Genomic DNA, 27,506 nt, shown 5'->3' on the forward strand with positions numbered 1-27,506 from the left:
TTGTTAATTTTAAGTTTGTATTATGAAATCCTGATAATGTTAAAGCGTTAGTTATATTTGATTAACTCTGTGTAAAGTCTGTCTTATTAAACAGTTTGGTGTGAAAAATAAAGAAATGGTCTCACAACAAGTAGTTTGAGCCATGATTTCAGATTCAAGTTAAATTAACTGTTTTCAGTGGTACATGTGGAGGTTTATCAGAGGAGGCGACTTGGCTGTTCTCCACTCACACTGAACACGGATCCTGCAGCTCATTAAAAACTCTGAAATGATCTTCAAGGACAAAGATTTAGATTTTTCTCAAAAACGTGCTGTGGGCATTAAGTTTTCAGACAGTGTGTTTTAGAGTTATTGTGGTTAACATCTCACACATTCCAATAAATCAGATGTTCCTGCATTGCAACAGTGGTTTGCAGATATATTCTCCCTCCTGCCCGTCTGCAGGACTCTCATGGAGCACCACTTTGAAATGCAGCCTGGCGTGAAAGTCTGTTCATGGCCCTACATGTTGCCTGAACATAAAAGACAAATTGTGCAAAAGGAATTGGCTGAAATTGAGAAAATGCTGTTGCCTTAGGCAGTAGCGGTTTTAGATACGGGCGACACGGGCGGTTGCCCGGGGCGGCGGCATCACGGGCATTGGCAAAAAAAAAAAAAAAAAATTGCTCGTACTCATGCTGCCCCGACATCATGCCAGCACATATTGGGAATGGCATAGACACCGATCGGTTTTCTATCGCCCATTTGCACCTCCGTTTGTGAGGTGCGCCTGCTGCTTACCGCACAAGGAGGGCAGGGCGGCGGGGGATTCTCTTTCTGGCTGGAGCAGCGTCTAATAACTAACTCGCAAAATAAAACAAAATAAAAACAAGCCAACAAACACGAAAACACCAGACATCATGATACAGACCTATAATTTGCACCGATGTTTTTTCAAACTTGCGCCTGCTCGCTGCTGAAGTCAAAGTAAACTTTGTCATCTCCGCTACATACAGTCCAGTATATAGAGAGACGAGACAGTGAGGCTCCAGTTACAGCAGTGCAAGTAAACAAACAATAAATATAAGAAGAGTAAGAAAATAAATATACACTTTAGGACCAGGGGTAAAGAGATCAATAAAAATTTAAAATGTATATTTTATATTTTATTGATTTAAAGTCTCACACACAACCCGTTTATAAAGTTTAAAAAAAGAGAAAGAGGAGGAGGAGTGTAGCGACTTCCATAGTCGCTAGAGGCCGGGGACTGAGCCTGCCTATTTGCCTGACTCGCTGTCAACTTTACGCAATAATGCGAGAGGTGGGATTGTTTGCTTGTTTATTACAGTGCTTGAAAAGTTTACAGAGCAATGTGATCGGCTCGCGATTCAAACTCTTAAAAATCACAGGCTCTGATGCAACAAGGGGAAACTCGTTGTGCTGCGGTCAACAAAAACTACGACTTCCCAGCCCTCCTCTCTGTCAAAATCAAACCAGTGTAAGAACAATAATTAAGTTAATTAACAATAATTAACAATATTGTTAAAATTAACAATAATTAAGATTAATAAAGTATTCTGATTCTGATTGTTTCAGGATGACCTGCCATTTATCCAATGACACATCTGCTTACCTGTATCTTTTGCTCGTTTCTCCTCCTCTTCTTTTCTCTTTTTTCTAAACTGAGCACCTGATAGCTTTGAACTTTTCTTGTCCCTCTTCCATTGGTTTTAATGTTTCACGCCAGTATGAACACAAATCACTCAACCCAAGGATCACCACAACATAACCTAATGGACCTACAACTTAGTTCACAGATACATTTTGTCTAGTGTTTATTTCTGAGATTTCACACAACCCAGGATTCAATTCATGAATACATAATGGGCGTAGATTTTTAACATTATAAATGAAATGTGCTCTATTTGGAAGCAGCAGCCTGCTCGTCTCTCTATATACTGGACTGTGTGTAGCGGAGATGACAATAAAGTTTACTTTGACTTCAGCAGCGAGCAGTCGCACCGAGGGCTCTCGCGCTCACTTTCGTGTATAGAATTTCGAAAAAACATTGGTGCAAATTATAAGTCTGTTTCATAATGTCTAGTGTTTTGGTGTTTGTTGGTTAGTTTTTATTTTGTTTTATTTTGTGAGTTGGTTATTAGATGCTGCTCCAGCCGGTCAGAAAATCCCCCGTCGCCCCGCCCTCTCTGCTCCGCAAGCAGCAGGCGCACCTCGCAAATGAAGGGCGCCCTTACTCCCAGCAAATGGGCGATAGAAAACCGATCGGTGCTCATGCCATTCCCAATATGCGCTGGCTGACGTTGGGGCAGCATGAGTACGAGCCTTTTTAATTTTTTTTTGCCGATGCCCGTGATGCCGCCCCCCACCACGATGCCAGCCCGGGCAACCGCCCGTATCTAAAACCGCTTCTGCTTTCACCTCTTTCCAAAAATCTGTCATATTATTACACAGCATTTTCCTGGCCAAGGAATCTGCTCTCATCATCTCATTTTTAGTTATAAAGCGAAGAGCGCAATTATATCTGGCATTCTAACATTTTTTCTGTTCAAATTCTGGGCCTTGTTTAGGTCTTCCAGCCATTGCCCAACATTTAAAAGCAATGCGAGGTTAATCACGATACATGGGTAGATGCTCTTTCCCTGAGTCCTTAGCTGATGTTTGTTTTGTAGTCCATCTTCAGCACAATGTAGTTTCAACAGGCGGACATCCGGTGTCACATTGTTACAGAGAAACGAGTGTAAGGCTGTTCCAATTCTCAGCACCGCTCCTCTCTTTTCCTGAGTTTTTAGCAATTCTCCTTCACACGATGACGTTTTCGTCGAGGCCAAAGAAAAGAGTTTAGGAAAAGGAGATAGGCGCTAATTTTGAAATTACACCACGCGCGGTTACGTTGTGCAAGTGAGTCACGTGACCAAACCGAGTAACAAATCACTGCAGAGTCGGGAGAAGGGGCGGAGAAAGTATGTGTGCAGGAGTGGAGTCGATCAGCGACAGTTGCTTTTTCATTAAGCGGGAGTAAAGTAGTAAACTTACAGGAACATATACCACTACCAACGTTTGGATCGATATCTGCATCGATCTGCACACCCTTGTCTCCTGGATCGTTGCTCAGATCAGCGTGAACCACGTGGGTCTCTGCTCCCTGATCTGTTTCTTAAGACTTTCAGCTTCATCGCGGAGTTTCTCTCGGTTTGTGGGCTCATCTAAAGGTAAGCACCGAGCTAACTTTAATGTGGGTTCAGTTTATGTTGAGTTTAGCTCTGTTGAGAACAATAGATTGCTTGGTATACACTGGAGTTAGACTGTAGAGTTCGTGATTGCTTGCAACATTATTATACGGCGGTTTTTAGGGGGTACGAATAGATACAGAAAAATAGTCTTTGAATCTGAACAAAAGGATAGGGTGCAGGGCAGGAGAACAACTAACCCCCACCCCCAGGACACAAAGCCACAGGTACAAGCCTGGGGAATGGCAATCAGCCTTTACAATAGGACCTAAAAGGACCGGTGTTCCAGATCTACTGGCGTTTAGATTAACTGGCGTTGGTCAAACAGATGTGTGGCAGTCTTGCGTTTCAGGAGCTGCTACCGACAAAACAGCAAAAAAAACGCCAAATATGTCATCCGTGACACTTGTGAGGTTATCTCAAACACAATCCGTCAGTCCTGATGCCATTAAACAACAAAATGTTTAAAAATGTCGCGAGTTTACCTGGTTATATCCTCATGCTCGACACGATCGCGAAAACCGCAAACAATTAACACCACGCCGGTGTTGTTCACAGGACAGCGAGAATAAACGATCGGGAGACTCTTGTCGTCGTTATCGTTCCCCTCGCACGTCTTATTTCTCCGGTTTCAGCGTTTTATGCCCAAAACTAAAGCGTGCAGTTTACTTTGTGTGCACTAACATGGACTCGAGTCAACCAGCGCCACCTCTGGCCAAGTGCCACAGCCTACAGCCAGATCAACTTGTGACACACATCTGCAGCACGTTTGAATTCGTTTCACGCACAATACATGTGTACTTTTCAATTTTGTCTGTTTGTGCTTCATGCAAATAAACCTTTGAAATGAATGAAATTATATCATATAGTTATTATTGGCCTACATTTGTACAAAATGCCAAATTATATACACAAAGTCATAGAAATCACCACTCCAATTGGTCATCATGATTTTAATATTCTCTTTTTCCATCCATCCATCCATCCATCCATCCTCATCCGCTTTATCCGAAGTCGGGTCGCGGGGGCAGCAGCCTAAGCAGAGAAGCCCAGACCTCCCTCTCCCCAGCCACCTCCTCCAGCTCATCCGGGGGAACACCAAGGCGTTCCCAGGCCAGCCGAGAGATATAATCTCTTCAGCGTGTCCTGGGTCTGCCCCGGGGCCTCCTCCCGGTGGGACATGCCCGGAACACCTCACCCAGGAGGCGCCCAGGGGGCATCCTTGTCAGATGCCCGAACCACCTCAACTGGCTCGTTTCGATGTGGAGGAGCAGCGGCTCTACTCTGAGCCCCTCCCGGATGGCCGAACTTCTCACCCTATCTCTAAGGGAGAGGCCAGCCACCCTTCGGAGGAAGCTCATTTCTGCCGCTTGTATCCGCGATCTCGTTCTTTCGGTCACTACCCACAGCTCGTGGCCATAGGTGAGGGTCGGGACGTAGATCGACCGGTAAATTGAGAGCTTCGCTTTTACACTCAGCTCCCTCTTCACCACGACGGACCGGTGCAGCGTCCGCATCACTGCAGCCGCAGCACCAATCCGTCTGTCGATCTCCGGCTCCCTTCTCCCATCACTCGCGAACAAGACCCCGAGATACTTAAACTCCTCCACTTGGGGCAGGAACTCATCCCCGACCCGGAGTGGGCATTCCACCCTTTTCCGGCTGAGAGCCATGGCCTCAGATTTGGAGGTGCTGATCCTCATTCCCGCTGCTTCACACTCGGCTGCGAACCGTTCCAGTGCGAGCTGGAGGCCCCCACCCGATGAAGCCATCAGAACCACATCATCCGCAAAAAGCAGAGATGAGATTCTGAGGCCACCGAAGTGAAAGCCCTCCGCCACTTGGCTGCGCCTAGAAATCCTGTCCATAAAAATTATGAACAGAATCGGTGATAAAGAGCAGCCCTGGCGGAGCCCATCACCCACCGGAAACGAGTCCGACTTATTGCCGGCAATGCGAACCAAACTCTTACAATGGTTGTATAGGGATCGAATGGCCCGTAGCAGTGGGCCAGACACCCCATACTCCCGCAACACCTCCCACAGGACACCCCGAGGGACACGGTCGAATGCCTTCTCCAAGTCCACAAAACACATGTAGACTGGTTGGGCAAACTCCCATGCACCCTCAAGTATCCTCGAGAGGATAAAGAGCTGGTCCAGTGTTCCGCGACCAGGACGAAAACCGCATTGTTCCTCCTGTATCCGAGGTTCGACTAACGGACGAACTCTCCTTTCCAGCACCCTGGCATAGACTTTCCCAGGGAGGCTGAGGAGTGTGATCCCCCTGTAGTTGGAACACACCCTCCGGTCTCCCTTCTTAAAGATGGGGACCACCACCCCGGTCTGCCAGTCCAGGGGTACTGCCCCTGATCTCCACGCAACATTGTAGAGGCGTGTCAACCAGGACAGCCCTACAACGTCCAGAGTCTTCAGGAACTCGGGGCGGACCTCATCAACACCAGGGGCTCTGCCACCGAGGAGTTGTTTAACTGCCTCAGTGACCTCGACCCCAGAAATTGGCGGGTCATTCCCCTCATCCCCAGACTCTGCTTCCTCCTCGGAAGACGTGTCAGTGGGATTAAGGAGGTCCTCGAAGTATTCCTTCCACCGTCTGACAATTTTCTCAGTCGACGTCAGCAGTGCACCGCCAGCACTATACACAGTGCAGGTAGAGCACCGCTTTCCCCTCCTGAGACGCCTGACGGTTTGCCAGAATCTCTTCGAGGCAGTCCGAAAGTCTTTTTCCATGGCCTCTCCGAACTCCTCCCACACCCGAGTTTTTGCTTCAGCCACTGCCCGAGCCGCATTCCGCTTGGCCTGTCGATACCTGTCAGCTGCCTCTGGAGTCCCACAGGCTAACCAAGCCCGATAGGACTCCTTCTTCAGCCTGGTGGCTCCCTTCACCTCTGGTGTCCACCATTTGGTTCGGGGATTACCACCACGGCAGGCTCTTTTTCCATAACAATGAAATACGCCTTGGACAAATATGACACATCAATAGTTCATTAGTGTTGTCACATCACATCCTGTAAGCATCTCCTGTCTGTGTCCTTTCTCTGGAAATGAATATTTCCAGCCAATATAGGCAATCCATTAACATGGCTGGAGAGTTGGTTGTTATATACAGTCTGTATAAGTGCGGTTAATCTAATGAACATTTGTAAGATGAATATAAATACACCTCCAAATCACATGACTGATGTAAGCTGACATAGCAACAAGCTGCAGCCACGCTGAGTCTCTATTTTAGCCCACATTGAAAGTTCAGACTTCAAAGTTTTTACATTTTAATTACAGGCCAGTAAATCCAGAGTTATGATAATGGGGCGATCATGGCTCAAGAATTGGGAGTTCACCTTGTTGCCGGTTCGAGCCCCGGCTTGGACAGTCTCGGTCGTTGTGTCCTTGGGCAAGACACTTCACCCGTTGCCTACTGGTGAAGTGTGTATATATATATATATATATATATATATATATATATAATATATATATATATATATATATATATAGGGTGTAGCATCCACTGGGTAAAGGCGGTGATATACGGGACAGTCAGTGGCTTTTTCCCTTTCAAGATCTTGGAGGCAACTGATGACTTTCTTTTTGTTGTTGCTTCTGGGGTTTTACCTTGAAGCCTCATATGTATTGTCATCACTGAGGAGTGTAGTAATGTTTATTTGCTCTGCTTCTTTTTGTAAGGGGTAAACTACGTCTATATACTTTTTGTGTCCCAGCTGAGTAACAGCAGAAGAGTCTGGTGGAGCAACAGAGGAACAATTTCAGCCATTTGGACTCAGCTCAGCCACTACAGAGGAAACAATGTCTTTAACACAAAAGGTGAGAAAAATATCACAGTTACACTGTTATTGAAACTGTGTGCACAGCTGGTTGGTTTTTAAAAACACGTTAACAGCAGCTTTATCTTTTCCATCCTGGGCTCCTCCATATACACAGACTCTACATTCACAACCAAAAACCACAGAAGTTAGAAGAAAATACAAAGATCATATTTTATTAGCATACATTGAAATAACAATATCAACAGTTGAACTCAAAACTATTTATGAAGTAAATGATATTCTCCAATTATCAGTATTTCTTCAATAATGTCATTTTCAGTACAACTCTCTTTGCACATCAGTTTTAATCAATGTTCCCTCTAAGCTGCGCACGTGCGCAATTGCACACTACTGACAAGGTCTCTGCGCACAGAAAATCTGCATTGCGCACAAAAAAAAAAAAAAAATCTGAATTGAAATAAAATTTCAACAATTCTGTTTTGCAGTGTTAGTCAGTAAGGGACTGGCTGCTCCCGTATGGGATTAGAACGATGCCACCTTATCCCATAGTCAGTGTTGGGGAGTAACGGAATACATGTACCGCCGTTACGTATTCAGAATACAAAATATGAGTAACTGTATTCCGTTACAGTTACCGTTTAAAAAGGTGGTATTCAGAATACAGTTACTTTGGTGAAATAAATGGAATACACGGCGGTACTTCCCTGTTTCATATTGTCGCGGGTCAGGACTGTTTGGGTTTGTTTGACAGCTACGTTCTGTTGTTCCAGGCGGCAGCGTTACGGTTGCCATGGTTACAGGGTGACGCGCTCTCTCTCTGCGTGTTTCCTGGGTGAGAGAGCGCTTTTTTGTTGTTGTTGTTGTTGTGCTAAGCTAAAAGGCAGAATGCTACAGGCATAGCTCTAAAGCATGTAGCCTGATGGGCAGTGTAGTCCGTGCTGCAGGGAGAATGGACTACCATACACGTTATGTGTCTGTGAGCGAGGGAGGGAGAGAAAGGAAAAGTCCGAGCTGTCATGGAGCAAAAACGGGAGCTGGAAGCATGTAAATACAATAATAACCACTGCAGCCAAGAAGAGTGCCTGAGGAGCCCATTTGTAAGTAAGCTATTAAGACTCAACTGTACACTGTGTTCGTGTTTTCCTCCGGGAACAATAAGTTCCGTTGGAGCAGCCTTTCAACGCCTCTCTCTGTCTCCGGCAAGCAAAGTTGACCCAGACAACAAAGTAAAGCTAGTTTTCGGCTACCAGCCCGACACTAACCCGACGTATTAGCCAGAGGTCCCTTTACTACGTTTCGGACCTTCAGTAACAGTAATAAATCACAGCAATAGTACATTAACGTAGTTGTAAACAGCACGATAATATATTAAGTATTCCAAAGTATTCAGAATACGTTACTCTCATTGAGTAACGTAACGGAATACGTTACAGAATACATTTTGGGGCATGTATTCAGTATTCTGTAATAGAATACATTTTAAAAGTAACCTTCCCAACACTGCCCATAGTCCAGCCAATCACGCGATTCACATTCGTATGTACACAGCCAATCAACGTGGTTGACAGGCTATGACAGCGTCCTTATGTGCCGACACCGGTGTTTTAGCTAGCAAAACGGCGTGGCTGATGTGGAGTGAAGCCACATTAATGACAACGTGTACAACCATTGGAGATGTGAGCAGGACAGACGGAACAATTGACAGAAAAAGTAGATACATCTCCTGTTGTCAGGCCTGCAGGTATCAGGCTGTTGTTCTCCTTTATCTCATAGTGGACAGAAATTATATTTTGCTTTGTCAGTGTTTATTCAGCATTCAAGGACAGCAATATTTGCATAGTATTTTTACTGAGATATGGTGCACATATATTTTGGGCAAAACATTTTTGAATATTAAAATAGAAACATTTTTACCATACAATTGGCAAATTAGCCAATGTCAATGCAAAACTTTTTCTGCCTATTAAAAAAAGAAGACAATCTTCTCACAAACTGGTGTTTGATTTTGAAACAGGAAAAAAGTGGGGAAACAAATGAAAAGACTAACATTTGAATAAAACCTGAAAGCAAGTAAATACTTTCTATCATGTTATGGTAAACTTTGGTAATATTGATGTATAAAGAACAACAATGGCTGATGATGAAATACAGTCAGCTGGCATTGTGACACTGCCGGTATTAACATGCAGGGCTGGACGGGGACAAAAGATCGTGCATTTTGACTAGAGACCAGCCCATGGGTATTAAAGCCATAAACCCTTTGAATGAAAACAAACGCTGTTGTGACAGTGATGTGTACTGTCTTTTTGGTATATCTATGATTTCTATACATTTTTCATCAGATAAAAACTTTGTTCGAAAGATTCAGATAATTATTTAATAAAAGCTAGATATTTTAAATGACAATAACAAAGAAAACTATTTCTTTGTGCCCCCCTTTCCCTGTTAATGCCCTACCTGGCCCCCCTGGCAAAACTTTGCCGGAGGCTCCTGTAGCGCCTCCCTCGAGGGCAGGAGGGTGAAGAGTGCATGTGATGGGTGACTGGGGTCTTTGATGATTCTCCCAGCCCTTTTCAGACACCGCTTCCTGTAGATATCCTTTATGGCAGGAAGTGGTGCTCCGGCGATGCGCTGGGCAGTTTTCACGACCCTCTGCAACGCCTTCCGCTCCGAGGCAGAGCTGTTCCTGTACCAGACTGTTATACAGTTGGTCAGGCTCTCGATTGTGCAGCGATAGAAGTTCATGATAGAAGTGGGCGATAAACAAACAAGAGAGAAAAGCCAATCAGCTGATTATTGATCAGTTTCATGATTGAAGTAGCAACAGGAGAGGGAGGGGGAGAGAGTGAGAGAAGAAGCAGCTGTGCAGCAAAGACACAGAATTAATCCAGCTTTGTGTATTTGTTTCATTCTAGCTGAAGTATGGGACAAACTGCGTCTGACTGTAAAACTCAGCACAACGAAAATAAACTCCACCTAAACTTGGTTTATATCTGACCCAGATAGACTGCAGGTCATAACTTCTTACCTGAAGTTCAGTTCACCTGACACTCGAACCGGCGGCCGCCTCGGGTCTCTCCTCCTCCTGCCTCCCCTTTCCCTCATTCACCTCCTGGCCTCTGTGGAAGCTCCGCCAGCATCTGGCCAATCCACCACCTTTCATTGTTCATGCCGTTACAAAAAAAATAAATAAATAAGTCATCAGCCCACCGAGCAAATGCCCGGTATGCTCGATGGCCAGTCCAGCTATGTTAACCTGCAACCAAATCTGCAGCTCCATATGGCAATGTTACGACTTGGATTATATCTTATAACTCATAACTCTTATGCTAGCTCCCCCCAGTAGCCTACCGTCTGAAATATTTGACAGTTGCAATACTTCTTTAAGTGTTATTTTTGCCTTGGTATTACGATTTCACCGAAGTTTACTAAACTCAACAAACTTAATATTACTTAATGGAACATTTATTCTCTCCTCATTTTCTTTCACTGAAAAATTGTTTTCTGTGGTGCCGTCTTTTGTGCTTGGCTCTCCTACCATTGCTAACGTGATGCTCATAGTGCAGAAGCCAATGTTGCATTCACTTACACTCGGATATCTGAGCTTCACTGCGAAAACATATTCGTACATTTGATATTTGATTGAATTTTATTGTTTCACTTTGGGGTGGCACCTGGGGTGGCCAGTTTTTTTGGGGGGGGGCACCCCTCTGGACACCCCACTGAATTTGTGTGGCATCAGATTTGATGCAGAATAGCTGATTGTTCTGTAAATAGTTTGAAATGTTTATTTTTTTTAAAAACACATTGGCTGCATTTTAAAAAATGGCTGCAAAAAACTTTGTTGTTTGCCAAACTAGTTACTTTTTTGAAGAAGTAACTATATAATTAATTGCCCAACATTGGTCATTATATTTTGTATATTTTGACAGAAAGTTACAGGACTCTCTCCCAGACCACAGACTCATACTCATAATACAAGTCAGAGCTTTAGTTTTTTTTTTTTTTTAAAAAGGAAAAGAAGAAAGTTGTTTTCAAAATTTGAGTTCAAGTTATTTTTACTTCCAATAGTGTTAACATACTACACAGGTCAATGACTACATTTTTCTTTTACATTTTCATTGTAAATGGGCTAAAGCAGTTAATTAAAAGTAGTCTAACATAAATGTAAATGCTGTAATTTGATTAGCTTAATAAACCATGTAACTTGGATGGATTCAATGCTGGTGTGACCACAGTGCACAGGTCTGATGTCGCTCACAGTGGTCCAAGGTATGGCTCAGGGAGTTTGTGTGTTCGCTCAGACACATGAAAAATTAGAGGGAACATTGATTGTAATGTGATACTATCACCAGAAGGTGGTGGTAACACACCAACAATGTGTTTGTTGACATATTTGATTCCACTGATGGAGGGAGTTTCAGTTTGTTCCATGACTGCATTTCACTCACTGCCTCTGTTTGTATCTCTGTCACTGCAGGACCAACATGAGGCAAAAAGTCAGCGCTCTCAGGAGGCCAAAAAACCTCACAGAAGAAAGGGAGTGAAAACATACAGATGTGATGAGTGTGGGAAGGATTTTTCCCGGACGGACAGCCTAAAAACACACCAACTCATCCACAGTGGAGTTAAACCTTACAGCTGTGAATTGTGTGGAAAGTCTTTTTACCTGGCTCGAATCTTAAAAAAACACCAAATCATCCACAGTGAAGTTAAACCTTACAGCTGTGACTTGTGTGGAAAGTCTTTTACTGAGGCTGGAGGTTTAAAAATACACCAAATCATCCACAGTGGAGTTAAAGCTTACAGCTGTGACTTGTGTGGGAAGGATTTTGCCCGGGCTCAAGGCTTAAAAATACACCAACTCACCCACAGTGGAGTTAAAGCATACAGCTGTGACTTGTGTGGAAAGTCTTTTACCCGGGCTGAAAGCTTAAAATCACACAAACGCATCCACAGTGGAGTTAAACCTTACAGCTGTGACTTGTGTGGAAAGTCTTTTACCCACTCTCAAACCTTCAAAACACACCAAAGCGTCCACAGTGAAGTTAAACCTTACAGCTGTGACTTGTGTGGAAAGTCTTTTTCCCTGGCTGGAAACTTAAAAACACACCAACTCATCCACAGTGGAGTTAAAGCACACAGCTGTGAGTTGTGTGGTAAAGCTTTTACTCAAAATTGCGACTTACAGAAGCATCTAGTTACCCACTCTGGAATTAAGGCGTACAGCTGCGACTTTTGTGGAAAAAGTTTCAGCGACAAACACTACCGAAATAGTCACCGTCGGATTCACACTGGAAATGATCTTTACTGCTGTGATCAGTGTGGAAAACTATTTATAAAAGCTGCACAGTTAAAACTACACATGTTTAGCCACACTGAGGAGAGACCTTATAAATGTGACCTGTGTGAGAAGACTTTTAAATCTCCACATCACGTGAGAAACCACCGAAAGTACCACACCAGAAAATAACTCTACAAGTGCAGTTACTGTGAGGATGTATTCAATTTTTATCTTGTAATTGCAACCTGAGTGTTTGGAACAATTCTGATCAATAAACTTATGGAGTTATACTGAATGAACTGTTTGGAAAAATTAAGACTCATTTTTGTCCAGTAAGCTGAGTGTTATAATGTAAACAGTAAAATGTAATTGGACATTGGCAGAGATCACTTACGCTGTCATTGTTTAGAAGCAGAGCGACACACTGTTTCACTGTTACCAATGTGCAAAAACATTCACTTCATTATCTACTCTGTGCAAACATCAGCCTGATCATGCAGGACTGAAATCACTGGATCACAATGAATCTGAAGAGAGAGAAAGATCCTCTTCTGGTTTCAGGGTCAGACTTAAAAACCTTGAGATCAGGCTCCACAGAGTTCAGATGGAATCTGTAGTTTCTATTATGAAATCCTGATAATGTTAAATAATTAGTTATATTTGATTAACTCTCTGTATAGTTTGTCTTATTAAACAGTTTGGTGTGAAAAATAAAGAATTGGTCTCACAACAAGTAGTTTGAGCCCTGATTTCTGATTCAAACTATTTTAACTGTTTTCAGTGGTACATGTGGAGGTTTGTCAGAGGAGGCGACTTGGCTGTTTTCCACTCACACTGAACAGAGAATTGAAGATACATTGTGATTAACATCTCACATGTTCCAATAAAGCTGATGTTCCTGCATTGCAATAGCGGTTTGCAGATGTGTTGTGCACCTTTTTGAAACACAGGCTGTCGTGAAAGTGTGTTCATGGCCTAACAGGTTGCCTGAGCAGAAGAGACAAATTGTGCAAAATGATGAAATGTTGAAAATTCTGTTATCATAGGATGAATCAGAATCAAAAAGGGTTTTATTGCCAAATGTTGAGCAGGTTTACAACATTAGGAAATTGCTGCAGTACAAACATACTGTTATACAACGCTTAAATAGACATAAAAGTAAGAATTAAAAGTGCTAAGAGGATAGATATGGTAAATGGCCTGTATTTGTATAGCGCTTTACTCAGTCCCTAAGGACCCCAAAGTGCTTTACACTACATTCAGTCATTCACACACACATTCACACACTGGCAATAGCAAGCTACAATGTAGCCACAGCTGCCCTGGGGCGCACTGACAGAGGCGAGGCTGCCGAACACTGGCGCCACCAGGCCCTCTGACCAAGATATGTACATGAGTGTAGGTGGTGATCAGTGCCAAACATGGAATGATGCAGTGAACAGTGTAGGGTCATGTGTTTGTGGTGCGAACAGTCATATGGTTATTGTTCATGAGTCCAACAGCAGGGGGGAAGAAACTGTTCTTGTGGCGATAGGTTCTGGTGCGAATGGACCGGAGCCTCCTGCCTGAGGGGAGCAGGTCAAACAGACTGTGTCCAGGGTGAGAAGGGTCAGCTGTGATCCGAGCTGCACGCCCCAGTGTCCTTGAGGTGTGCAGATCCTGCAGAGATGGGAGTTTGCAGCCAATCACCTTCTCAGCAGAGCGCACAACACGCTGCAGTCTCTGTTTGTCCCTGATAGTGGCTCCAGCGTACCACACGGTGATGGAGGAGGTGAGGATGGACTCCATGATTGCGGTGTAGAATTGCATCATCGTCCGTGTTGGCAGGTTGAATTTCTTCAGCTGCCTCAGGAAGTACATCCTCTGCTGGGCTTTCTTTATGACGGAGGTGATGGTGGGCTCCCACTTCAGGTCCTGGGTGATGGTGGTACCCAGGAAGCGGAATGAGTCCACAGAGGTAATGAGGGTGTCAGTCAGGATGATGGGGGGGAGTGGGGCTGTGTGCTTCCTGAAGTCCACAATAATCTCCACTGTCTTCTGGGAATTCAGCACCAGGTTGTTGTGGCTGCACCAGGACACCAGACGTTCAACCTCCCTCCTGTAGGCAGACTCATCCCCGTCTGAGATGAGTCCAATAATGGTGGTGTCATCTGCAAACTTGATTAGCTTGACAGACTGGTGGGTGGAGTTGCAGCAGTTAGTGTACAGGGAGAAGAGCAGAGGAGAAAGAACACAGCCCTGAGGGGAGCCGGTGCTGATGGTCCGGGAGTCCGAGACATTCTTTCCCAGCCTCACATGCTGCTTCCTGTCCGTCAGGAAGTCAGTGATCCACCGGCAGATGGGATCAGGCACATTCATCTGGGAAAGCTTGCCTTGGAGATGGTCTGGAAGGATGGTGTTAACGGCAGAGCTGAAGTCCACAAACAGGATCCTGGCGTAGGTTCCTGGGGAGTCCAGATGCTGCAGGATGAAGTGTAGAGCCATGTTGATAGCATCGTCTACAGACCTGTTGGCTCTGTATGCAAACTGCAGGGGGTCCAGGAGGGGGGCCGTGAGGGTCTTGAGGTAGGAGAGAACCAGGCGCTCAAATAACTTCATGACCACAGATGTCAGAGCCACAGGTCTGTAGTCCTTTAGTCCAGTGATCCTTGGTTTCTTGGGTACAGGGATTATGGTGGAGGACTTGAAGCGGGCAGGCACATGACATGCCTGGGGCTGCTTGATGGCTTGTCAAAACGGCAGTAAAAGTCGTTAAGGGTGTTGGCCAAGAGCAAGTCATCAGTGAATTGGTGGGTTTTAGGCTTGTAGTTGGTGATATTCCTAAAACTTTTCCACACAGAGGCCGAGTCATTCTCTGAGATCTGCTGCTGCATCTGCTCAGAGTGCTGATGTTTAGCAATGTCCACTTCTTTAGTGAACCTGTACTTGGCCTCTCTGTAGCAGTCCCTGTCTCCGCTTCTGAACGCCTTTCTGTTTTCCAGCCACAGCTTTTTGAGTTTAGGAGTAAATCAGGGTTTGTCATTGTTATAACTCACCCTGGTGCGTGATGGCACAATGCTGTCCTCACAGAAGTGGATATAGGAGGTGACAATGTCCGTAAACTCATCCAAGCTGTTAGAAGCAGCCTTCATTGTGTCCCAATCTGTAGACTCCAAACACGTGCGAAGCTCCTCCACAGCCTCGTTGCTCCACACTTTTTTAGTCCTCACAACAGGTTTGGAGAGCTTCAGCCTCTGTCTGTACGCGGGGATCAGGTGGACCATGACGTGGTCAGAAAGTCCAAGTGAAGCGCGGGGCACCGCGTGATAACAGTGCTGTAACAGTGGTTCAATATCCTCTCCTCTCTGGCCGGGCATTTAATATACTGCTTGTATTTGGGAAGCTCTTGGCACAGATTGGCTTTGTTAAAGTCCCCAAGAGCAATAATGAGAGAGTCCTATGTCTGCTCCAGGTGCAGTATCTGCTCCGCGAGTGCGCACTGAGCTGCTTGCACATCCGCATCTGGCGGGATGTAAACAGCGGCCAAGATGAATGAAGCAAACTCCCGTGGAGAATAAAATGGTTTGCAGTGAATAAAAAGGTATTCCAGAGAGGAAGAGCAGTGCTGAGCAATCACTGTTACATCTGTGCACCAGCCACTATTAATGTAGAAGCAGACACCTCCACCTGTGGTCTTACCAGAGAAAGAGGCCTGCCGGTCCGCGCGCAGCAGATGAAAACCCTCCAACTTGAGTGCGCAGTCCAGGATGTCCTCACAGAGCCACGACTCAGTAAAACATAAAACACAGGAGGAGGCAAAGTCTCTGTTCATGCTTCTCATCAGGGCCAGCTCGTCCATTTTATTCCGGAGTGAGCGTACGTTGTAAAGGAAGATCCCAGGAAGAGCAGTCCGCGTCTCCTCAGACGCACGAGTGCGCCGGCTCGCTTTCCTCTCCTTCGGCGTCTCACTTTCCTGATCAAAGTCTGTAGTAAATCTGCCGCAGATGCGCCAAATATTGGAAGTAAATCCACAGGTGTTGTAGTCCGGTAGTTAAGAAGCTCTTCTCTGGTGTAAGAATATCCAGAGGAGTGCCCAGACACAGAAGTTATGCACAAAAACAAAACAGAAGTAACGCACTGAAGTACCAGGGTATCCATACGCGGCGCCATCTTGGACAAAAAAAAAAGTGCTGTATAAATGTAATCCATTATTAAGATTTTTATTAAAAACGGCCTTCTCCACTCTGTATGGTTCGTACCAATTTGTCACACTTCTGTTAGACTTGTTTAAAGCCCCGGCCATTTTCCATTTTCTCCGGACTATGTTGTCATTCATAGTGATTCATAGTGGTGGAGCATGTGCAGTGGTTGGTCACGGTCCCAGAGACCCTTAGGCGGGCAGGACTGATGGCAAACCCAAAGAAGTGTATGGTTGGATGGAGGGAGGTACAGTATTTGGGTACAATTTGGGAGCTGGGCATGTGCATTCACACATGGATAAAACAGCACCAATCGCATCCTACCTGTGTCCCAACGCAAAAAAGAACATCCTGATAATAACGAATAGCAATAGTCCAGACTTGTAATAAATGGATGAATGAGTTTTTCAGCATCACTCAGACAGGATATTTCTACTATTAATAATATTCTCCTTTAGTTCGATCCCAGTGACAGTATCAATTAACGCAGTGACAGTATCTTCCTTGCTGGCTCCATGTCTCTTTATAGAGTAATCAGTGGTTTGCTGTCTCTCACCATCAAAACATTCCATAAATCCCACGATTGACTTCCTTATAAATCACTGAATCAGTTACTTTCTAAATGAAGCTTCGAACATCACTGATCACCTTCCTCTGCCCAAACGAATCAAGCCTAGACACAGTGCTTCTGAAGCAATGTGTTGTTTTTTTATGACAAACACACCGGAGCCTCAGGTTCAAGTGGGCCATCACTACTGTTGGCCACATGTCGGCAAAGTTATGTGACATTAGTGATGTTTCTGCGTTAACTTGGTTTTAAAGCTTTGACTTTAAAATGTGACGATATTATGGATAATTAGAGTCAGTCATATATCCACAAACAGAAGCTGAAAGTCAGTGATGCTGCTCGGTTTGCAGTCCTGAATATCCCGGCACAAGCACTGCACTGTTAATGTTAGCTATGTTATATTGCTGACAGTTCACTCGTTAAGCTGAAAGAAAGATTCTTTAATCACAGGAGTCACACATGCATGGCTGTAGACACGAGGGATTGCCCTCCTTACAGACAATATTGATTGGTAAATTAATAACTAACGATTTTGTCAGCACAAAGTTCTTTATTTGGAGAACAATTCTACAAGAAAGATAAGTTAGTTAAAAAATGCTTTTGGTTAAAGTGCTTTGGTACTCTTTGTTTGTTGACAAAACCAACAAACCCAGGTGAGAGATCAAGGGTATCACAACAGCGGTTATCTGTTTTCTCTTATTTTGTTCTAAAAAAGGAGACATTAAAGTCACTTTAGCAAAATGTATTTAAATAGTTAAAGGTTATTGGCAATAACCGACCTACAAATACGACTGACCTCTGTTCTAATTTGAGCCCTGCTAGCTAAAAATCACCATATTTTCATCAATCAACAAAATGCAGTGAATTAACAAAAGATGCATCTAAATCAAATCAATACTTGGTTTGAACAACAAGGGAGGAGCAAAATAGTTCCACTGGATCACAACAGTGAATTCTCAGAAAACAAGATGTATTTAATTTCATCCGATCCAAACCATCTTTATGTATAAAGGACTTTAAAATACCCAGCACAGGACCAAAGTGCTGTACAAGAAATAAGTTAAGAACAACAGAATAAAAGAAAACAGTGAAAAAAAAGCACATAATACATGAAAATGAAAACAGCCTTATATTTAAAACATGATAAAACAGTACGAAACAATTAAATTAAAAAAAAAAAGAAACAGAAGTGGCCTGTCTTATCTCTAAATTCAGATTGTTCCACAGTTTTGGAGCTGCTACAGCAAAAGCACTATCTCCTCTACTTTTATACTCAGTCCTGGGTAGACTCCCGAACAGCTGATCACCGCGTATCTAAATACACATTTTGGGGTACCAAAAACCATCATTGCAGTCAGGGCTTGACTGTGACAAAAAATTGGCATTTTGACTGGAGATCACCAGTTATTAAAGCCATAAAGCCTTTGAATGAAAACAAACACTGCTGTGACAGTGATGTACACCGTCTTCTTGGAATATGTATGATTTCTATACATTTTACATCAGATAAAACTTTGGTTGTAAGATTCAGATAATTATTTATTAAAAGCTAGACATTTTAAAATAAGAAAGAAACGTATTTCTTTGTGCCCCCTTTCCCTGTTAACGCCCTACCTGGCCCCCTGGCAAAACTTTGCTTGACCTGCCACTGCACAGTTACCAGCTGTCAGCTACGTAGAAAAGGATCCTGGTGTTATTTGTCTCTCAGAAACCTGTTCAGCTCTGATGATTCAGTACAGACATCTCCTGGTTTTATCTTCATGTTTCCTTCTCACCACTCACAAACCAATATCATCAACAGCAGCTTTTACAGCTGTGGCTCCAGCAAACATCAGCTGATCAAGCTGCTTAAACGTGCTGCTGTTGTTTAGCGCGACAACCGCTGGTTTCCTCTTTCTAGCGCAAAGTGGGTGATAAACAAACGAGAGAAAAGCCGAGAAGAGAGAGGGGAGAGAAGAAGAGAAGAAGAGGCAGCTGACGGCATAAAAATGCAGAATAACTCCAGCATTGTGTCTTTTTCCATTCTGTAATGCTGTAATGCTATAAATACTTAGATACTCCCCACCATGATTTTTTTGCGAGAACGTCTCATGAGAATGACATAAGCGAGTGCGACATTCGTGACAACAGCTGTGTGCAGATCAACAACGGATAATATATCGAGTGCAGAAGAGAGTATGAGCGTGCAGTGTTTAAAGCGTGTAAGTACTGACCTTACTTTGAGTTTGATTTCACAAAAAGTGACAAAAACATAGCGTCTGTTGTGCGTGGGAAGAAAACCCCCTAAACTTCCGAGCAAGCAGCGAGTGTGCGACCACATATGGGAAATATACAGAGAAACTCGCTTGATTCTTCCACTGACTGCTCCAGGGCAAACCTCCGCCTACCCCTCTCCTGCTATACAGGTGAAATAGACCAACAGGACCACTTAGTCTTTGATTTTATTTATATTCTGCTGTGTTTTACTTGCATCTATTTGAAAGACTCACTGTAAACACAAAAAAATATTTTATTTTATATGCTGGAATGTGCAGAAAATAGGTTTAAATGTTAAACAATTTTTTTCCAGTCAGAGAATGTTGCATATAATTAAATTTTTTGCTTGATGTATAAAGTTAAAAGATTAAAACTAATAAAACAAGTTTTAAAAAGAGACTTTTCCATTTGATTATATATTGTATGATAGATTATGCAAAAAAAAGTAGAATTGGGCTAAAAGATCTACTTTTTTATTACTGTCCCGATTCGTGATTGAGGTGTGAGACAAACGACCACTGGTCCATGTGCGTCAAATAGTGTGTCGACTCATAGTGTGTTTAAATATTCATATTTCTTTTTATTCAATCATCTTCCGGAAGAGAGAGACCCCTGCACAGCCCAAACGCCAGTTGCAGGATCTCTAACATTAGAATCATAAACTGTGCCTTATATAAGTTCTTTTTTTTGGGGGGGGGGGGGGGTACTTTCCATGTCACACAGTTTCAAACATTGCTTATATGGCCAAGTTCCTCTTTTCTGTGTCTTATCTATTAATATGCCTGTGCACTAAAACTTCCTGTTTTTCAGTCCGGCTTTTGTGAGTCAAAAGTGGCCTTGCTCTACACGCCTTCACTAATATAGTACATAAAACAATATAATAAGAAAATAAGGATACAAAGGATATTAATTACATGACAGTTCTCCCCCTTTTTCATTTCTCTCTTGAGAAGTGAACTAATTCCTAATTTATCACATTAAGTTTACTGCAATGCAATCCATTTCAATTTTATTTATATAGCGCCAAATCACAACAAAAGTCGCCTCAAGGCTAGGAATGGGTATTGATAAGATTTTCACGATTCCGGTTCCATTTTCGACTCTGTTTATCGATTAGATTCTTTATCGATTCTCTTATCAATTCTTTTTAAAAAAGGAGAACACTAAGGTTGAATAGCTTAGATATGACTTCTCTTTGAACGGCATAAATATTTAGGAGTAACATGGCCTTACAAACCCAACAGTGAGATCTTAAGAGATCCAGCCAAAGCTCTGTAGTGCCTCAGCATGGATGAGGTGTTGTTGTTATATCCTAGCTCCCTGGCACATAGCAAACACTTCACCTTTTACAAAAGTAAAGACAGCTTAACATAAATTGTATTGCACCATCAGTATTATGAAAATACATCTTCTGTAGAAATGTACACACCTTGTTGGGAGGAATAAGATCAAATGTTCCCACACAGGGGAGGACATCCTCCTCCTCTTAGCTGGCTCCATTCTCCCCCGACTTTCTCTCCTCATTCTCTTAAACCTCCAAACTGTCTCCAAACTCTCACTAACCGCAACTCTCCATCAAACACCCACATTTTGAATGAAGTCTGAGGGGTTTATATCGCTGTCATAGCTCATGGCAAAGTTTGAGCCACTTCATGAACCAGTCACGTGGTTTAGCCGGGCAGCGAGGCTTTGGACGTCATCATTTTCAGCTCCTCCCATAAATGAAGCAAGCCTCGATATGCGCATCGCGGAAACGCCCCCTCCATTACTTGACACAAGCTTCGAAGCCTCAATACAGAACGTCACATCACTAGTTATATTATATAGTCTGTAAAAGTGCAAAACATAAATAAACCCGGGATAGTAGATGTTTGCATATTGCAGATTACATGTGAAATATGGTTAAATCAAACAAAACAAAATTGTTAACTAAGAATATAGAGTGTGTTATGTGGTGTGGTGGTGTTATCACCCAATTTGTAACAATATCATTTAACTTACTCTGTTGCAAAGCTAAGTCAGTTTTATGTTCTTCAGATGGGTTCTCTGGTGGGATCTGAGTGAGAGCAGATATCCTAGTAATTACATTAATTTCTTCATTTTTTTTTCTTTGTTTTGCTGCTGATGAGCCATACTCTCTTAAATATTTACTGGCTTCAAATTTAAAGAGTTCCCAATTTTGACAGTAGAGATGACTAGTTAGGGCTTTATCCCAGAAACGTTTGATTAATGACAAAATATCTTCAATCACTTTCTCATGTTTTAGAAGGGAATTATAAAGTTTCCAGTAGCAGCTCCTGCAAATTGCAATTATTTATTCATATTTATTATAAATAATTTAAATATACATCTTGCTTCTGTGTTTGTGTCCTGTGTCACTAAAATACATTTTATTTTAATTTTATACATTGATTAATGACCTGCAGAATCTCCTTATCATATTAAGTGATTCATGATTGTCACTTTATGCTTTCTCCATCTCTAAAGTAATTACATCATTGCATTACATACTTTAGGTTCATTTTCTGCAGGCAGGTTTCTGACAGAAAACAGGCAGATTTACCCTATAAAATGCAGCGTTTCATAGATGGACACATAAAGAAATGAAAAATTACATGCATGTGCTAACTTTCTAAAAACTTTGTTACATTTATGATAAAGTAAATAAAACACATTTATGTTGGCCTTGGCTCATAGTTCTTGTCTTTAAATTAACTTTGTCTGTGTGTGTTTCAGGTGCTGCACTCTCAAAGACTGAATGAACAGCATTTCAGCCATGGGTCACTGTGAGCATCACAGGGAAGGTTGAAGCCGCCCACTGCACCTGTATGGCCGGAGTCGCGGAGACCTGCAGCCATGTCACTGCTCTTCTGTTTAATGTAGAAGCAACAGTGCGGATCTGTGGCACAAGGACTGTTACAGATGAACCTGCATACTGGGTTTTGCTGGGTAATGTGACCAAGATACAGCCAGAGTTTGGCCATAAGATAGACTTCTCCTCTTCTGCTGCCCAAAAAAGGCTCTTGATCAAAACATAAACATAAAGGACAGCTTCTTTTACCTGTCACTACTAGGGATGGGTATCGTTTAGGTTTTATCCGATACCGGTGCCAAACCGGTACTTTTGAAACGGTGCCGGTGCTTAAACGGTGCTCAAACCGGTGCTTAAAGAATGGAGAACACAAAATTGGTCCAAAAACCTCTCATGTTTAGCTGTTTTTTTGTAAAAAGATAACAATGTAAGCCTTTTCTGCAGCTGTAGGGCATATATGGCATCACTCTTGGCTGGAAGCAGTGCTTAAACAATGGAAAAAACACAAAATTGGTCCAAAAACCTCTCATGTTTAACTGTTTTCCACTTTTTCTTTGGTCATTTTAGCCTTTTTGGCCAGGGTGAAGGGAGTATCTGCCATCAAACAAGAAGACAGCCGCATGTAACTACGACGGTGTTTGCTAGTTCACCTTACATGCATTAATGTAATAATGTGGTTAGCCTACTCAACGTGAATTACACAAGAACAACATTAAGCTACTCACACAGAGAAGAACAGCTGCTGCTGCCATCAGCACAGAAACAGCTTTAGTGAAGGTTACAAATGATCTTCTTATGGCCTCTGACAGTGGACTCATCTCTGTGCTTGTCCTGCTAGACCTCAGTGCTGCATTCGATACTGTTGACCATAATATCCTATTAGAGCGATTAGAACATGCTGTAGGTATTACAGGTACTGCACTGCAGTGGTTTGTATCATATCTATCTAATAGACTCCAATTTGTACATGTAAATGGAGAGTCCTCTTCACGCACTAAGGTCAATTATGGTGTTCCACAGGGTTCAGTGCTAGGACCAATTCTGTTTACATTATACATGCTTCCCCTAGGCAACATCATTAGAAGACATAGCATAAATTTTCACTGCTATGCAGATGACACGCAGCTCTATCTATCCATGAAGCCAGGTAACACACACCAATTAGTTAAACTGCAGGAATGTCTTAAAGACATAAAGACCTGGATGGCCGCTAACTTTCTGCTTCTTAATTCAGATAAAACTGAGGTTATTGTACTCGGCCCTGAAAATCTTAGAAATATGGTATCTAAGCAGATTCTTACTCTGGATGGCATTACCTTGGCCTCCAGTAACACTGTGAGAAACCTTGGAGTCATTTTTGACCAGGACATGTCCTTCAACGCACATATTAAACAAATATGTAAGACTGCTTTCTTCCATTTGCGCAACATCTCTAAAATTAGAAATATCCTGTCTCAGAGTGATGCTGAAAAACTAGTTCATGCATTTATTACTTCCAGGCTGGACTACTGTAATTCACTATTATCAGGATGTCCTAAAAACTCGCTGAAAAGCCTTCAGCTAATCCAAAATGCTGCAGCAAGAGTACTGACAGGGACTAGAAAGAGAGAGCATATTTCTCCTGTTTTGGCTTCCCTTCATTGGCTTCCTGTTAAATCCAGAATTGAATTCAAAATCCTGCTCCTCACATACAAGGTCTTAAATAATCAGGCCCCATCTTATCTTAATGACCTTGTAGTACCATATCACCCTATTAGAGCACTTCGCTCTTGCACTGCAGGCCTACTTGTTGTTCCTAGAGTATTTAAAAGTAGAATGGGAGGGAGAGCCTTCAGTTTTCAGGCCCCTCTTCTGTGGAACCAACTTCCAGTTTGGATTCGGGAGACAGACACTATCTCTACTTTCAAGATTAGGCTTAAAACTTTCCTTTTTGCTAAAGCATATAGTTAGGGCTGGACCAGGTGACCCTGAATCCTCCCTTAGTTATGCTGCAATAGACGTAGGCTGCCGGGGATTCCCATGATGCATTGAGTTTTTCCCTTCCAGTCACCTTTCTCACTCACTATGTGCTAATAGACCTCTCTGCATCGAATCATATCTGTTATTAATCTCTGTCTCTCTTCCACAGCATGTCTTTCATCCTGTTTTCCTTCTTTCACCCCAACCGGTCGCAGCAGATGACCGCCCCTCCCTGAGCCTGGTTCTGCCGGAGGTTTCTTCCTGTTAAAAGGGAGTTTTTCCTTCCCACTGTCGCCAAAGTGCTTGCTCATAGGGGGTCATATGATTGTTGGGTTTTTCTCTGTATTTATTATTGTGCTATCTACTGTACAATATAAAGCGCCTTGAGGCGACTTTTGTTGTGATTTGGTGCTATATAAATAAAATTGAATTGAATTGAATTGAATCATCTGTCATCATTTCTGCTACACTGGCAGGGCTAGGGGCCAGGACTCTACTCTTCGGGTTTTTGGGGGGTTGTTGCTAACTCCGGGTCCGATAACAGGCACCACACCCGCAGTAGATGTGCTCGGTGTGAGGTCTCGCAGCAAGCTAAACACGGCTTTAAAAAAAACGCTATGCGTCGCCAGGTGTTTCATCGGATTCGAGGTGTTACCTCCTTTGACAGTACCATAGTATCAGCTTAAAGCACTTGTAGCAGGCTGCTGAGTTTGCATGCTTTGCTGCGAAGTACAGCCAGACTTTGTAACGCTTAGCCTTGGGCATTTTTAATGTGTAGCTCTGCTCTAAAAGAACGTACGTACCTGAGCCCGCCTACTTTCCTCGGAAACGTAAAATGATTGGCTAGAATTGGCTCAGGAAAAATAAAAGCACCGAAATAAGGCACCGAAATGTGCGCTGCTTTTCGGTCTGGTTACTACCGTTTATGTCAGAACCGGTGCCATCATGGCACCGGACACCGGTACCCATCCCTAGTCACTACGGATGGTCTATCCGTAGTGACAGGTAAAAGGAGCCGTCCTCAAAAAAGAATTTTTTTTAAATTTTTTCTAATTTTTGCCTCTTTTTTTATTATTAAAACCACTTTAGAGAACATCACATCAGTTACAGTGTAGAATCCATGTCATTTATAGTTTATAAAATACAAAATGTTTACATAAAATCATGACAGTGTTTACATGATATCACCCACTACTAACATTATTTACTGAATCTTTTGAAAAAGAAAACCCCACTATTTATACAGCAAAAGACTTAAGAATATTTAACAGGAGGAAGTTTCATTTTTCCCTGGTTTTACTATAACACTGTTCAACAAATGCAGCAAACCTTCACCATCTTATCCAGAAGGGTCACCTCTTCACCCTCACATGGAAGAAGTAATCTGATTGGCATGGTGGTATGTTTGAAGCAGGTCCCTTGTGTAGCGCTGGAACCCAGTCACGATGTGTTTCATCCATTTCATAGGCTGGTTTGCTGCAATAATGCCAAATAATTAGAAACTATAAATAGAAGGTAGTTCTGCAAAATCACTCAGTAGGATGTTTGTTCTAATTTGATATGACCTCAGAGTGCATGGAAAATAAAACTAATAGGCTATAAAGAGTAATATGAACATATTGAGAACTTACCGGAATGAAAATGTCTGGAGCACCAACATATATTTGGAGATGGAAGAGAACTGGATATCAGCTCATCTCACAGCTGCTGTCCAGGCTAGACGCCTTCATTTGGTAACATCGATACACAAGCTGCCTCATGTTGCTTCCAGGTTGGTATTCTCTTGCCGGTCGTGCGATCGAACATTGCAGCCGACCGCAAAGCAAATACGAACCATGGGTGTTGTGTGTGTCTTCGCTCCCTTTTCACTTGCGCTAGACCCCGAAAATGGCGGATCGGGCCAAAATCCTTTCCACGCCCACCCCCGTGATATCACGCTCCAAAGTCCGCCAAAGCGCTAATTTTGAAATAACACCTCACATAGTTACGTTGTGCAGCTGAGTCACGCGACCGCACAGCAACAAATCACGGCAGAGCCGGAAAAGGAGGCGGAGCAAAGTGTGTACGCAGGAGAAGAGAGTCGGGCAGAGAGAGCTGCTTTTTCATGAAACGGGAGTAAAGTAGTAAACTTAGGAACAAATACCACTACCAACGTTTGGATCGATATCTGCATCGATCTGCACACCCTTTGTTGCCTGGATTGTAGCTCAGATCAGCGTGAACCACGTGGGTCTCTGCTCCCTGGTCTGTTTCTTAAGACTTCCAGCTTCATCACGGAGTTTCTCTCGGTTTGTGGGCTCATCTAAAGGTAAGCACCGAGCTAACTTTAATGTGGGTTCAGTTTATGTTGATTTTAGCTCTGTTGAGAATAATAGATTGTTTGGTATACATTGGAGTTAGACAGACTGTAGAGTTTGTGATTGCTTGCAACATTATAATATGGCGGTTTTTAGGGGGTAAGAATAGATATAGAAAAATAGTCTTTGAATATGAACAAAAGGATGGAGTGCAGGGCAGGAGAACAACCAACCCCCAGGACAGGACAGGAAGCCACGGGTAGAAGCGTGGGGGAGGAAATCAGGACTTCAGATCTCCAAATGCATTCAGGGCTGGCCATTTTGAGTAGAGACCGGTGTTTCAGCTTAACTGGCGTCGCAGATTAACTGGCTTTGGTCGAACAGATGTGTGGTAGCACATCCTGGGGCGACATCACGGGCATCGGCAAAGAAAAATGTTCGTACTCATGCTGCCCCGACATCATGCCAGTAGATTTTGTGAATGGCATAGGCACCGATCGGTTTCTACCGCCCATTTGCTGCTTGGGGCACAGGGAGGAGATGGCGGGGGATTCTCTGGCTGGCTGGAGTTTTTCCCAATTTTCCCTCTAATTTTTCACGTCTGAGCGAACACACAAAGTCCCTGAGCGGTCCCTTGCGCCACTGTGAGCGACATCAGACATGTGCACTGTGGTCACGCCGGCATCTAATCCTAAGTTACATGGTTTATTAAAATAATCAAATTACAGCATTTACATTTATGTTAGACTACTTTTAATTAACTGCTTTAGCCCACTGAAAATAAAAATTAATAAATAAATCTTGTTCATTAACTGTGTAGTATGTTAACACTAGTGGAAGTAAAAATAACTTGAACTCCAATTTTGAAAACACAAAAGCTCTGACTATTATGACTCTGTGGTCTGGGAGAGAGTCTGTAACTCTGTCTGCAAAATACAGTAAATAATGACCTTTTTTAAAAAAATGCAGCTAAGGAAATATTAAGATACATTTCAAACTATTTACAGAACAATCAGCTGTTCTGCATCAAATTTGATGCCACACAAAATATTTGTGCTACTCCAAAACACAATTTCTGTCCACTATGAGACACACAACAAAACTATTAACTACTCTACACACT

The 27,506-nt window shown here is 43.0% G+C and overlaps 1 protein-coding gene and 1 long non-coding RNA gene across 4 annotated transcripts in view; both read left to right on the forward strand.

Moving 5' to 3' along the window:
- Positions 1-27,506, forward strand: part of LOC102078817 (zinc finger protein 665) — a 1,047,781-nt gene that overhangs the window by 1,011,161 nt on the left and 9,114 nt on the right. For 2 of the 3 annotated variants that reach the window (XM_025905793.1, XM_025905794.1), the window contains exon 1: positions 26,160-26,394. The exons of the other annotated variant lie outside the window; for it this stretch is intronic. The gene's annotated coding sequence lies outside the window, so the exon portion shown is untranslated. Of the gene's footprint in view, positions 1-26,159; positions 26,395-27,506 lie in introns of those variants that run through there. 3 annotated transcript variants of the gene reach the window in all.
- Positions 2,566-11,569, forward strand: LOC109197344 (uncharacterized). The gene is made up of 3 exons (XR_002058458.2): positions 2,566-3,209; positions 6,929-7,066; positions 11,510-11,569. It is a non-coding gene; the product is annotated as an uncharacterized LOC109197344 (long non-coding RNA).

This window comes from Oreochromis niloticus, linkage group LG3 (assembly GCF_001858045.2).
Source record: "Oreochromis niloticus isolate F11D_XX linkage group LG3, O_niloticus_UMD_NMBU, whole genome shotgun sequence".
Taxonomy (NCBI): domain Eukaryota; kingdom Metazoa; phylum Chordata; class Actinopteri; order Cichliformes; family Cichlidae; genus Oreochromis; species Oreochromis niloticus.